Raw genomic sequence first — 11,781 nt, 5'->3', positions numbered from 1 at the left:
TGAAATTTACATATTCTGTATAAAGTCACACAGAAAAGACAAGATTTCTTCAGGCTGTAAAATCTGCTTCAGTCTTCAGACCATCTCTACAGGACAACGTTACCTGAACAGAAGCAGATTTTGCTCAGGAAGCCAATCTGAGACTTCTTTCAGTCCTTCATTCTTCTCGGTCGCCTGGCTGATGAGCAGGTGCTTATTCTGCACAATTCCCTCGGTTCCAGCTTCTATAGGCTGCCATAGCTCTAATCCTTACAAACTGCTGCAGCAACTGTAATGAAGCCCATCCCAGTTCTGTTCGCTGCATCCATCAACACTGAACTCTTACCAAAATTTAGAACTAATGGATGTAGCACCAAGTGTTCGCAGAATGTCCTTAATATCCTGTAAGACTCCACTTTGACTCTTCTATTTTTTCAAATGCCTACAATTTGTTCAGAAATATTATTGCTGTATTTTTATAAAGTTTACAACTACGCTTTAAAATTAATGAGATGCAGTGTGAAAAACCAAATCAGATTTTCACTTGTTCACTTTTTTCCTAGCTCATAATTTATGATAAGTAGTATTAGAGAGGACAGGATAGAGACCTAAATTAAAGATGACAATACAAATACTTCTATTAAGATCAGTAATTACACAAACATTATACATACATTAATCAGTACAATATTTTTCTTCATTCTGAACAGTTCTACATCTCACTTATGTTAGGAATATGCAAAGAAAAAGCAAGGCTACTTGCCGTACAATGGAAATAACTTCTGTCACTGTTCCATGCCAGAAACATAGAAAGAAAAATCTCTGAAAATGCAATGTATACTTATGTAACTTTATCTCCTTTCCAGAAATTTTTAAGTTGTGTTGCAAATAAAATTCAACAAAATATTTTAAAAGGAGCAGAAAATGATTTATTATGGTACCATAAACCTATTGACACATGGGATTATAGTCTGATAAAGATTGGTGCATTCATCCCTGGTTAGCCTGTTTTCACTTTAGATAAAACTCTAGAATAGTTCTACATTTCTAAACAGATCTTTGTCTCCATTTCACTATTTCTATAGGAAGAAATGGTATAAAGGAACCCAACATAATGTAAAGTAGTTGGTTAATTTAAAAAAGGCTTAATGATGCAAGTTTCACTGTGTTGCATCTATGCAGAATTTATTCCATTTTTGGTGACTATATATAGTTAATAATCATTCAGTTTTATTTCTTGGTTAGTAAAGAGAAGAGCTGTGGAGCCTCACGAGTACTGCAAGAAATCCTAGGTTTGATCCAGCTCCTAATAAGAGCAGTTGAAGTGGGCTCTATTTTTCTCTTGGTATCTCCACGGTACTACGGGCAGATAATCCTTTTGCCTTTCTGTTCTTTTACCCTTTTTACATTCACTATGTATAATGTATTATGTATAATGAAGGTAAAAATAAATTAATAAATAATATTATGCTCAATATGGGGACATACACTCAGGCAATGCCTGAGATGATTCTTTTCAGTAATTTTTACATAGTTGATTAACTGGATGAATGAAAAAAAAATGAAAAAAATGAAAAAATTAAGTGCTCAGAATTCTCACTGAATTATGGAGTTTTAGATGTGTCTTAGGACTAAACTGTCAACACATTGCATCATTGAACAAGATGACTGTCATCCATCAGTCACACAGGACAAGAACCTCTGCAATTAACTGAAAATACCCAAAGTACCCAAGGATGTATGCTTTTCCTCCAATACTGAGACTGTACACACTGCATTCAGAATTATACCTCCACAGAGTACAGCAGGATTTGTCCCCCTGCATGCAGCAATTCTTACAATTGGAAAACACTGAAAAGTCACACTGAAAAGTTAATCACTGCATTATTTCTCCACATTTAGAATATTCCTATGCTGGATGGATACTAAAGTGGATTTATATCTGCAGGAATCACCTGAGAAAGGTATAGGAAGAAATGGAAATAAGTTACAGTTTTTGTTACTCAGAGGCAGAAAATCTGTCCAGAACAATTTGTTCTTAATGGCTGTTTTAGCTCAAAAGAGGCCCTGAAGTAAAGAATAAACAAACTGTCAGAGGAACAGAGAATAAGTCTCTTAAGATCAGGGTTAAGGTTCATTGGTACAATTGCTCTAAGGCAAAACATTACCACATCTTGGATTAATCCTGGCATGTAGATAAATATAAAGGTACAGCAGTAATGCACATGCAGTGCCTTTTCTGTGACTGCTGCACACGCAGTGCATCCAAAGGAATAATACAAAACGTAATGTCTTGTAAAACTCAATTATTAATTCTAAATATATTGAAACAGAGATTTAGAAATTCAGAAAAAATAGATAATAATAAACAAAAGCTAGATAAATATACTCTGTGGTCCCAGACTTGCATAAACTCTATTACCCTTCTTTAAGCCAAACACAAACTCCAGCCAGAAACCCATCTCAAAAAAAAAAAAAAAAAAAAAAAAAAAAAAAAAAAAAAAAAAAAAAAGCCAGTTTCCTGATCTACAATTGGCCTTCAGCTTTTTTCTCCCTCACAAAGCCTCAGCATTTTATTTTTTGTTTTAAAAGATTACATTGACACATCTTGACCACCCCATGAAGAAAATCAGACGTGCACAGTGCACTTCCATGCCGGAGGATCATGCAGGATTTGGAGAATGATACAGAAGCCACTGCACACGCTCTCTGGAGTAGTCCATCCATATTTCTCTAAGCGTTATATCATGTTACTGAGCAAACATTTACTTTAGCACCAGTTGTATCAAAGCCCTCTTCCCTTCTCTCTGCTCATAACGTCCAAGAACACACAAAGTCCAGGGTTTAGCCACATCTCCCCCTCATACCATTAGAAATACACCTCTCCACACACTCCTTGCCCTTCCTCGCCACAGGAATTCTCTCTCTTAGAGCTGGATCAGAATTATCAAAGTGCAGGCTGCAGTCCCAGCCCAAGTACTCTGATCCCCATCGCCACCTTCAGAGCTGCCACTGCCTCAGCTCCAGACAGCATTGAGGACCACAGAAATTTGGACACATGAGAGGCAGGGACAGGGCTCCTGCTGAAAGCACAAGGTTCCTCATCTGCTCACTATGAACGGTCTTAGTTACCACAGCACCTCACCCAACGCTAAAGTCACATTTCACCACACTGTTACAGCAATAAACATTTCCGATCAGCTGAGGAATGCTCCTAACAGCACAGACTGCAGGGCTGCATACAGCTGTATGTCTACACTGCTCATCCATCCTCATTTATTTGCAGAGCTGAGCAATGATGGTGAAGGAGAACAAGCCATTGCTCTGCCATCAAGCATCTGATCCCAGGGAGGCACTGTGTTATCATTTCTCCTCTAATAAGTACTCTATAAAAGGAAGAGCGGTAACAGTCTGAGATTTCTGGACAGTACAAACTCAGGAAAAGTGTACCGGTCACTTACAAAGCCTCTCCATTTGCTGATACACTGCTCACTTCACAGGCTCCTTGGCAGAGGGATGTGGAATATTCCCTAAGGCCTCAACTATTCATTCTTTTTTCCATTATGGTGTTTTAGAAAAGGTTACATTGTCCAGGCTTTCTCTAACAGAAGCGCAGTTAGACCCATAGTTAGATTCCATGATTCTGTGAAGCAGCACTGGTAACAGGCTCTCCCAGGCTAAATTTTAATGCTATTAAACTGCTGTTAATGTGCCTGTAGACACTGCTAGCAAGAGCTGCTGTTGGAATGCACAGAGGGAGGAGGACGGAGAAGCAGGCCTTGCACAAGTTTTGCATCGAAGCGGTTGCAGAATGTGGTGTGGCACAGGCTGAAAATGCAGGGCAGAGTCCTTGCAGGATGGAGGTCTGGGAAAAGGAGTTCATGCTCATGAGATCACTGCGCAGCCCAGTGCCAAGGTCTTGCATTTGCTGTTTGAGAAGCAGCTTCTCCTCCAGCTTCAGCATCAGTATCCGGACACTTGGCTCCAAGCCCTTTCATCCAAGCATTATAATAATGTTAGATATTTTGAGCACATAAACATACAGATTGTTTTAATTTACTGCATATGTATTCGAACACGCAGCCAGAGACCTTAAAGGGGTTTGGCCCTAATTGATTAGTTAACAATTTGGTTTGTTTTTAAAATATGTTGCTACAAGGGTTCCACACATGCAAAGAGCCAAGGAACAGATCACTAAGCTTCATTAAACCTGTTAAATATCGCAATCATGCAAAACCTAAAGCCATATTAAGCCTGTAAGACATATGGTCACTTTACACATAAAAATCTCACTAAACCTATAATCCCATAAAGGCTGTGACAAATTAACTGATGTCCATATAGGAAAATCTAATTACAAATTGATTACAGTTGTTAAAACCATGACATCTTCCCTCAGAAATTCTCACTCCGCATACTCTGGTAACACCAGGCATCTCTTACTTCTCATACCCACCCCAGTAATGAAGGCATTTGGTTGCTCATCTCTGCTCTGTAAAAATATGACTCCTTGCAATATCCTGTATGAAGATATCCCTGCCCACAGGTGCAGCAATTAGTCAAGCCCCAGTCTAACTGCTGATCCTGACCATGCCGGTATTCAAATAGAATTCTTTAAAAGTGTCCATTTTTCAGCAAATAGGCACTTGATCTCCTAAAAACATAGCACTACATGAGTTTCCTCTACGTGTTATATCATAATTCACAATCGTACTTTGATCTAGGCCACAGTTTACACAAATAGGAAACAAATATAATGAAGCCCTCTTGGAACTGATGTACTTGGCTCCCACCAGGTCCTCTAAAAAGAAAGCATCTACAGATATGTCATCTATAGGATACTTAACAGTTCAGGCCTAATCTCTGGAAATTATTGGTCATTTCTTCATGAATTTTGAGCAGATACAACATTAATCACCTTACAGAGTGATATGAATATAGAAAATTGAACTGCCAATACAAATGTAATTTTAATTTATACTTCTATTTATAAATTATAATTTGTAATACACATAAGCCTGCCTGTGCTACCTACCTGTAGGTAGCAGCAGGTTAGAATCAGGAGCTTTCTGCTCCGCAGTGAATGTGTGCGCAGAGCCAGTGGTGTTGGTGGCCATTACCTGTCCAGTGACCATTACCTGTCCAGTGACCATCAGACAAGTTCACGGTGACAAGGTAGGCCCAGGGCTAAGCCAAGGAGCCAGCTGGGGGTCTGGATTAGCAGGGATATTGCCAGATATGGGCAGAAATCACCCAAAGACAAGGGCTTGAGTTTACATGCAGCTTCTTAGCCAAAAGAGAGAAGGTCCCAAGGAGGCTCCTTGCAGCCCCTTCTCCCACTGCTCTTTTCACAGCAGTCTTGTTCAGTGCTCCAGAGCTTCACCGTGTCAGAGCTAGCCTTGACCACAAGAAGCCAAGACCATCCCAGGAGAGACGAAGGGGCTTCCAAGTCCTTGATGCACTCAGGATCTTTACAGGAGAAAACTCTCTATTTGCTTCATGCTCCAATTCCTGGATATCCCACTGCTGGTTCTCCCAGACGTGTACAACATGGCCTCAACCCAACCTGAAGCCCCAGTCCCTCCACAAAAATGCACGCTGACTGCAGTATTCACCACATCCATTGAGTCTGTATTCTTGTATTCTCACTTCCCTGTTCTGTACCTGCTACATTGCAAGAAAATCCTTTCTGAATGCTGGCGATTTCACCAAATGCCTGCTCCACAGCACAAGCAACTTGCCTGCAAGCAGGAGCAATCAATCCACTTATAAAATGCAGATTTGAACAGACAAAGCTCTGGAAAACACAGAATAGGAAATGCCTCAGTTGAATGTGACAATGGACTGACATCACTGCCTCAAAGGGTACAGCAAGCTCTCTCCCAGTGCAGCACAGCCCAAGTCTCAGTACAGCTCCAGTTGCTGAGGCACTAGGATCTCTGGGGGATCCGTCCAGCAATTCTCAGGAGAAATAGCTACAGAGTACTGTGAGTGTGGGAACATACCAGACGTGTGCCTCTACCCCTGAAGAAGGAAATTCTGAACATAAGACTTACAGTCTTGTGCTTGCTGGCTCACAAAACACATCCCAGAAGCACAAGAGTAAGTCTTCATGCCTGGGAGAGCAAATGCTATAAAGCAAACGGAGACAGCACAATGGCACCTGTCTGCACATTATGCAGAGAAATACACTCCCTGTACCGACATACAGATGGATGTGCCACACTAATCCAAAGACAGATGGCCAAATTTTTCCCTCTCAGATGATGAAACATATATAATCTGTAAATAGCCTTATAATTCTAAGGATAAAAAAATCCCAATAGAGCTGTATACAACAAGCATCTCCTCCTTTCACAGTCTCTCATATAGGTGACTAGTTTACTTTGGCAGAAACTACTCCTAATGCTACAGTAATTCTGCTTCTGGTATCAGAGAGGTTGCTACAAATTGCTCCTGCTCTTCTGCACCACAGTGGCCTCTGTGCCCTGGATTACTAGTTGCATCTGTGCTGACTTGGAACTTGAATACTATTTTGAAATCTCTCCTTAAAGTTTATTATAACATAGAAAAACTGGTTTTCTTTTCTTCAATCTCACATTGTCTGAATTCTCGCTCTTGATATAAATATCACAAAGTATTCAACTGTCACCTCGTCATATGTTGCACTTCTGAAAAGGGATATCACATTTTGCATGTCAAACAAACAATTTGATACCAAAAGCCAAGGCTCAAGCCAGTGAACCACTGATTTCAATCACCTCGAAACAAATGGAAAAACCTTTCACCAGTTCTGAGCTGACATCTACTGGTAGAATGTTGCAACAGTGCGGGAATCGGGAAATGCACAGCAAGCCATTTCAGGAAGGATCTCCAAGTGGTAATTGGTGAAACGGTCTGGGGTTGAAAAGGATAAGAGATCCAAAAAGTATGTATTTCGTGCAGTTTTGCTACAAGTATAGTCAGTTCAGGCCAAGCATATGGCTGGGGGTGTAACTCCTCAGTTTTGTATTTCAGGCCTAACTTAGAATTTTATTAATGTCAAGATTGTTAAAATTCACTTTAAGCAGATGTGCTTCGGGTTAGCTTAGATCACAAGGGTATAAACACATAATAGCCTGCAATCGTGTTAGAATGGTTTAAAAAGATTTTAGGTCTCAGCTGAGGCACAGCAATTAATAACATGCACATCCTCCTAGCCAGCTGCAACGTAGAGTCAGCCCAGTTTGCATAAAGACACAACTGAAGTGGGTTTAAAATTCAAATTTTGCTGAAATAAACCATTACTGAATAAGAAAAAGATTGTTCTCTCTGGGACTTGTACCAGTGCAAGAACACTCCTTCAACAAAATCTTCTTAATTCAGTATGCAGATGAAGCTGCAGATGCATCTTTTCTAACCTCAATTTCTCCATAGTATAATGAAGAGACTGGAAGGGTGGGGAGCATCCAACCCTTTTGATACACATGAAAGTGGTACTCAGATTCTTTGATGGCACCAGTGCCACACGTAACATTTTAAATAACAAATTAGATCCCTAATTTATGACCAAACACTCAGAATTTTATCACGTGCTGTTGCTTTAGGCAAATATTAGAAAACTTAGTAGAAAAGAAGTAAGTCCCTTTCTGACATATTCAAAGGAAAAGAGATGAAATTCAGACTCAATACGCTGTTTTGGTTCTCCTGTTCTTTGTACCCCAGTTGGTTCCAGTAGCCACAAACCATACATAAATTTAGCACTGATATCGAGTATCATTATCCTGGGGAATGCAAGACTATACTGAACAACCCAATCCTTTTCCCTTGACAATCCATTTAAATCACCAGTTCTGAAAGGATGCTGAAAAGTCGGCTCTAACAGTTTTACATATTAGAAGAGCTCCCTTTTCAAAGTCAGTGGAATTTCTAGAGTTTGAATTATTTTTCCATTCTCTCAGTATACCTGAAGGCCGTGAGATGGGGAAAAGAACTGTTGTGTACTTGTACAGTATTACGTGTTAAAGTCCTATGCAGGGAAGAAGGCACACCAGCCTTCTGCTACCTGATGGTTTCTTTTCTTGCTCAGTTTAAAGAGGAACTATTGTTTTCACAGGATACCTCCCTTTTCAAGCACAGATACAGTCTCAGTGCAGATTTCCAGCACTGCTGGAAGAAGAGAAGCAAGCTGGCCATTGGAAGTGAAGGTCTGATCAGACAGAAATGACTGTGAAGAGGAATTGTAATGAGGGAGGGGAGTAAGGGCAAAGGAAGAACTTGGGAGATAAAGGGTAAGCAGACGTTCCTTACCAGCCCAACAAGCACTAAGGCCAGGCAGGAAGCAAGCCAGACAGTTGGACACAATTGTTTTGGGTAAGATGAAGTATCAGAAAACATCTCAAGGCAAAAAAGATTAGCAACCTGCAGATGAGCAGAGTCCAGGAGAGCAGCAGCAAAAGTATGAGAAATATCTCACTGGTTGACTGTCAGAAATAATTTACTCAGACATAACAAAAGAGTTTGGAAATTAATTTTCAGAGAAATATGTGGTTGCCAGCTCCATCATCTCATAATATGTCATACTGTCCAAACCAAGATCATTCTCCTGTAGTGCCTTGGTTGGACACCTGCTGAAGGCTGAGTTAATGAAGTGTGAGATGTCTGTAGCAAGTGACACCACTCTAAATGGCAAAACAAACAAACAAACAAACAAAAAACAATAAATGGCAACAAGACTGATTTATAGGATGGATGAATTCTTCTTAACAAGTTTTCTTTACGTGTTATAGCCTTGTGTGTATAACTTTCCCAGTGTCATGTTTTCAGCTGGGATGGAGTTAATTTTCTTTGTAAAGGCTCATACAATGCCATGTTTTGGATTTTGATGAGAATAATGGTGATAACACACCAATGTTTTTAGTTGCTGTAGAGCAGTGCTTACACTAAGCCAAGGACTTTTCAGCTTCTCACACTACCCTGCCAGCAAGGAGCTGGGGGTGAACAAGTTACTGGGAGGGGACAGAACAAGGACAGCTGCCCCCAGACTGGCCAAAGGGATACCATATGATGCTGTGCTGAGCAATAAAAGCTGAGGGGAAAGAAGGAGGAGGGGAACATTCGGAGTGATGGCATTTGTCTTCCTGAGACACTGTTACATGTGATGAGCCCTGCTTTCCTGGAAGTATCTGAACACCTGCCTGCTGATGGGAAGTAGCAGGTGAATTCCTTGTTTTCCTTTGCTTGTGCTCGCAGCTTTTGCTTTGCTTCGTAAACTGTCTTTACCTCAACCCATGAGTTCTCACACTTTTACCTTTCTGATTCTCTCCCCCATCCCATCTGGGGAGAGCGAGCAAGCAGCTGTGCGATATCTAGCTGCCTGTCAGGGTTAAACCACAACACATGGGTACTCTGGCATAGCATTTCATACTGATGTAGCTTTGTACAGAACTGGGAAAATGATTCAGTGAGTTAAATGAACAGCACAGGGGAATAATCTTTGGTGCATCCTCACCTTGAATGTTGTGTGTAGTTCTGGACTCCGTAATATAAAGTGGGTATTAAGGTACTTGAATATGTCCAGGGGACAGTAACAAAGCTGATAAAAGGGTTGGAGGGCATGTCCTGTGAGGAGGAGCTGAGGGCACTTGTGTTGTCTAATTATGAGAAGCGAATTCTGAGAGGTCACCTCATTGCTCTCTGCAGCTTCCTGAGCAGGGGAAATGGAGTGGGAAGGGTCAGGCTCTGCTGCCTGAGAGCATTTGGAAAATGCCCTCAATAAGACGCTTTAAGTTTTAGTTAGCTCTGAAATGCTTAGACAGTTGGATTTTATGATGTCTCTGGGTTCCTTCCAACTGAAATATTCTATTCTGTTCTATTCTATTCTATTCTAAAGGCAACTCTTTTGAGATAGTAGAGTTATTCCAAATTTGGTATCTGTATCTGAGAGGTATCTGAGAGCTGAATTTGACCTATAAATTAAAACATTAGTCATCATTTTCAGTTTCTCTGTCTTGCTGTAATCTAGAGTTGACTTCTATAATCACACTGTGTGTGTGTGTCTGAGGAGCTTCAGTCCCCTTTGCTGTTTCCCAATGTTTCTGAAGTATTTGATACTTGCATGGTTATGTGTGCTGTTGCAGTATTCACACTGTGAAGTGGTACTTCAAATATTCACTGGGAGAATAAAATGAACATGCTGTGAGTGGAAATGCCATTCTTCAGGGAAATACCATTCAATGATAATAAAGTATTCATTCACCAGGCTTCAATTTTGTTTGCATTTGGCATGTTACGAGGCTGATTGAACAGTCTCAGAGCAACAGCTAGAAACACAAAGTATACATCAGTGTGGGGAGAGGGACAGGAGGGAAGTAACAGTTGGAAATCTGATTCATAAATGCTTTTGTCTTACACATCCCCACAGTCCATATAATTCTGCAAACGCTTGCCTTTCTTCAGTGTTTTGTTCCAGAGACAGTATTGCTGCACTGCATTAATATGTGCATCAGCAGCTCCAGGGTTGTTTTCAAACTAATATTAGGAAGTAACACTAAATAGCTCAGACATCATCTGACAAAACCCCGTTCAGAACAGATTTTGGTGGGCACAATGCAGAGATCTGCCATAGGAACGACTATTTAAGCGCTCTCTCCAGTGTACTGCTTGCAGGGAAGAACCCCGGTATTTTAGGAAAATGTATGACAGATAGGAAGACTATAGGCAGATTCTGGCTTCTTAACTTCTCTATCATCTCACTTTATAAGCAGGGATAAATGAGGATTCTTTTTAGCACAGGCAATGATGAAAATATGGCTTTTTTCTTTTTCCACTTGGTACTTTCATGCTACTGGAAAGATTAGGTTCCATTTTTAAGAACCTTATTCTGGCCCACATGTATTACCTTCCTTATCACAAAGGTTCTGATGTTTTAAACTTCTGTTTACCATTGCTGTGGACTGGATTAAAGCATGATAACATCCATGTTTCTAAATCAAACTGGCTCTTTAATTAAAAATCCACATACTACTATAATCACTATCCTTTCTCCACAGAAACTGATTTCCTGACACCTTCTTCCTGTTCCACTCTCCTGCAGTCAGGGGCCTTTCCCCCCAGTTTCATATTGCTTACACATTCAGTAGCAAAGCTGCATTGTGCCCGCAATGAATATAACATTTTGCCTACCTTTTGCTACCTGATCTAAGAATAAGGAACTTATTCCCAAAGACAGGATAGCACATACTTCTTCAAAGTGATATACAGTAAAAATATATCAGTTGCAGGAAAGGTTTTTGTGAAGGAGCACTTCTACCAGATGTCACATACCATTGTAACTCCAAAACCTGTATTTGGAATATGGAGTTGTACAACAGATAAGGATCTGTAATTATATTTACAAATGCTAAGGAATAGAGGATGAAAATCCACCTATCCCTAAGGCACAGATCAAACTTTACAGAAGATACAGGACGTCGTTTCTAGTAACAAGATGAGATTAAAGTTAGCGAGCCAAGAACTCTCTTCCAGACACAGTTTAAAAACAAACTAACTAACAAATAAATCAGTCAATTCCTTGTTAGATCAAACCGAATGCCCAGATTTCTTTTTTGGTAACACTACTTATTTTTTTCTAATTTCTTACCCTTAGCTGTTAGTACAGAATGACCCAGTATACAACTGGCACTGTTTATAACTACTAGACAATTTTTTACATAGAGGTTTATAATCGGGAGGAGTTCATCTTGCTTAAGGGATAAATGGCTATGTGTAACAGAAAAATTCACCAGAAGATAGAGAACTTGCAAACATCAACTAATATGATCT

This window comes from Gallus gallus, chromosome 8 (genome assembly GCF_016699485.2).
Source record: "Gallus gallus isolate bGalGal1 chromosome 8, bGalGal1.mat.broiler.GRCg7b, whole genome shotgun sequence".
Classification (NCBI taxonomy): domain Eukaryota; kingdom Metazoa; phylum Chordata; class Aves; order Galliformes; family Phasianidae; genus Gallus; species Gallus gallus.
The sequence above is the reverse complement of the archived record's forward strand: the minus strand, read 5'-3'. Positions refer to the sequence as shown.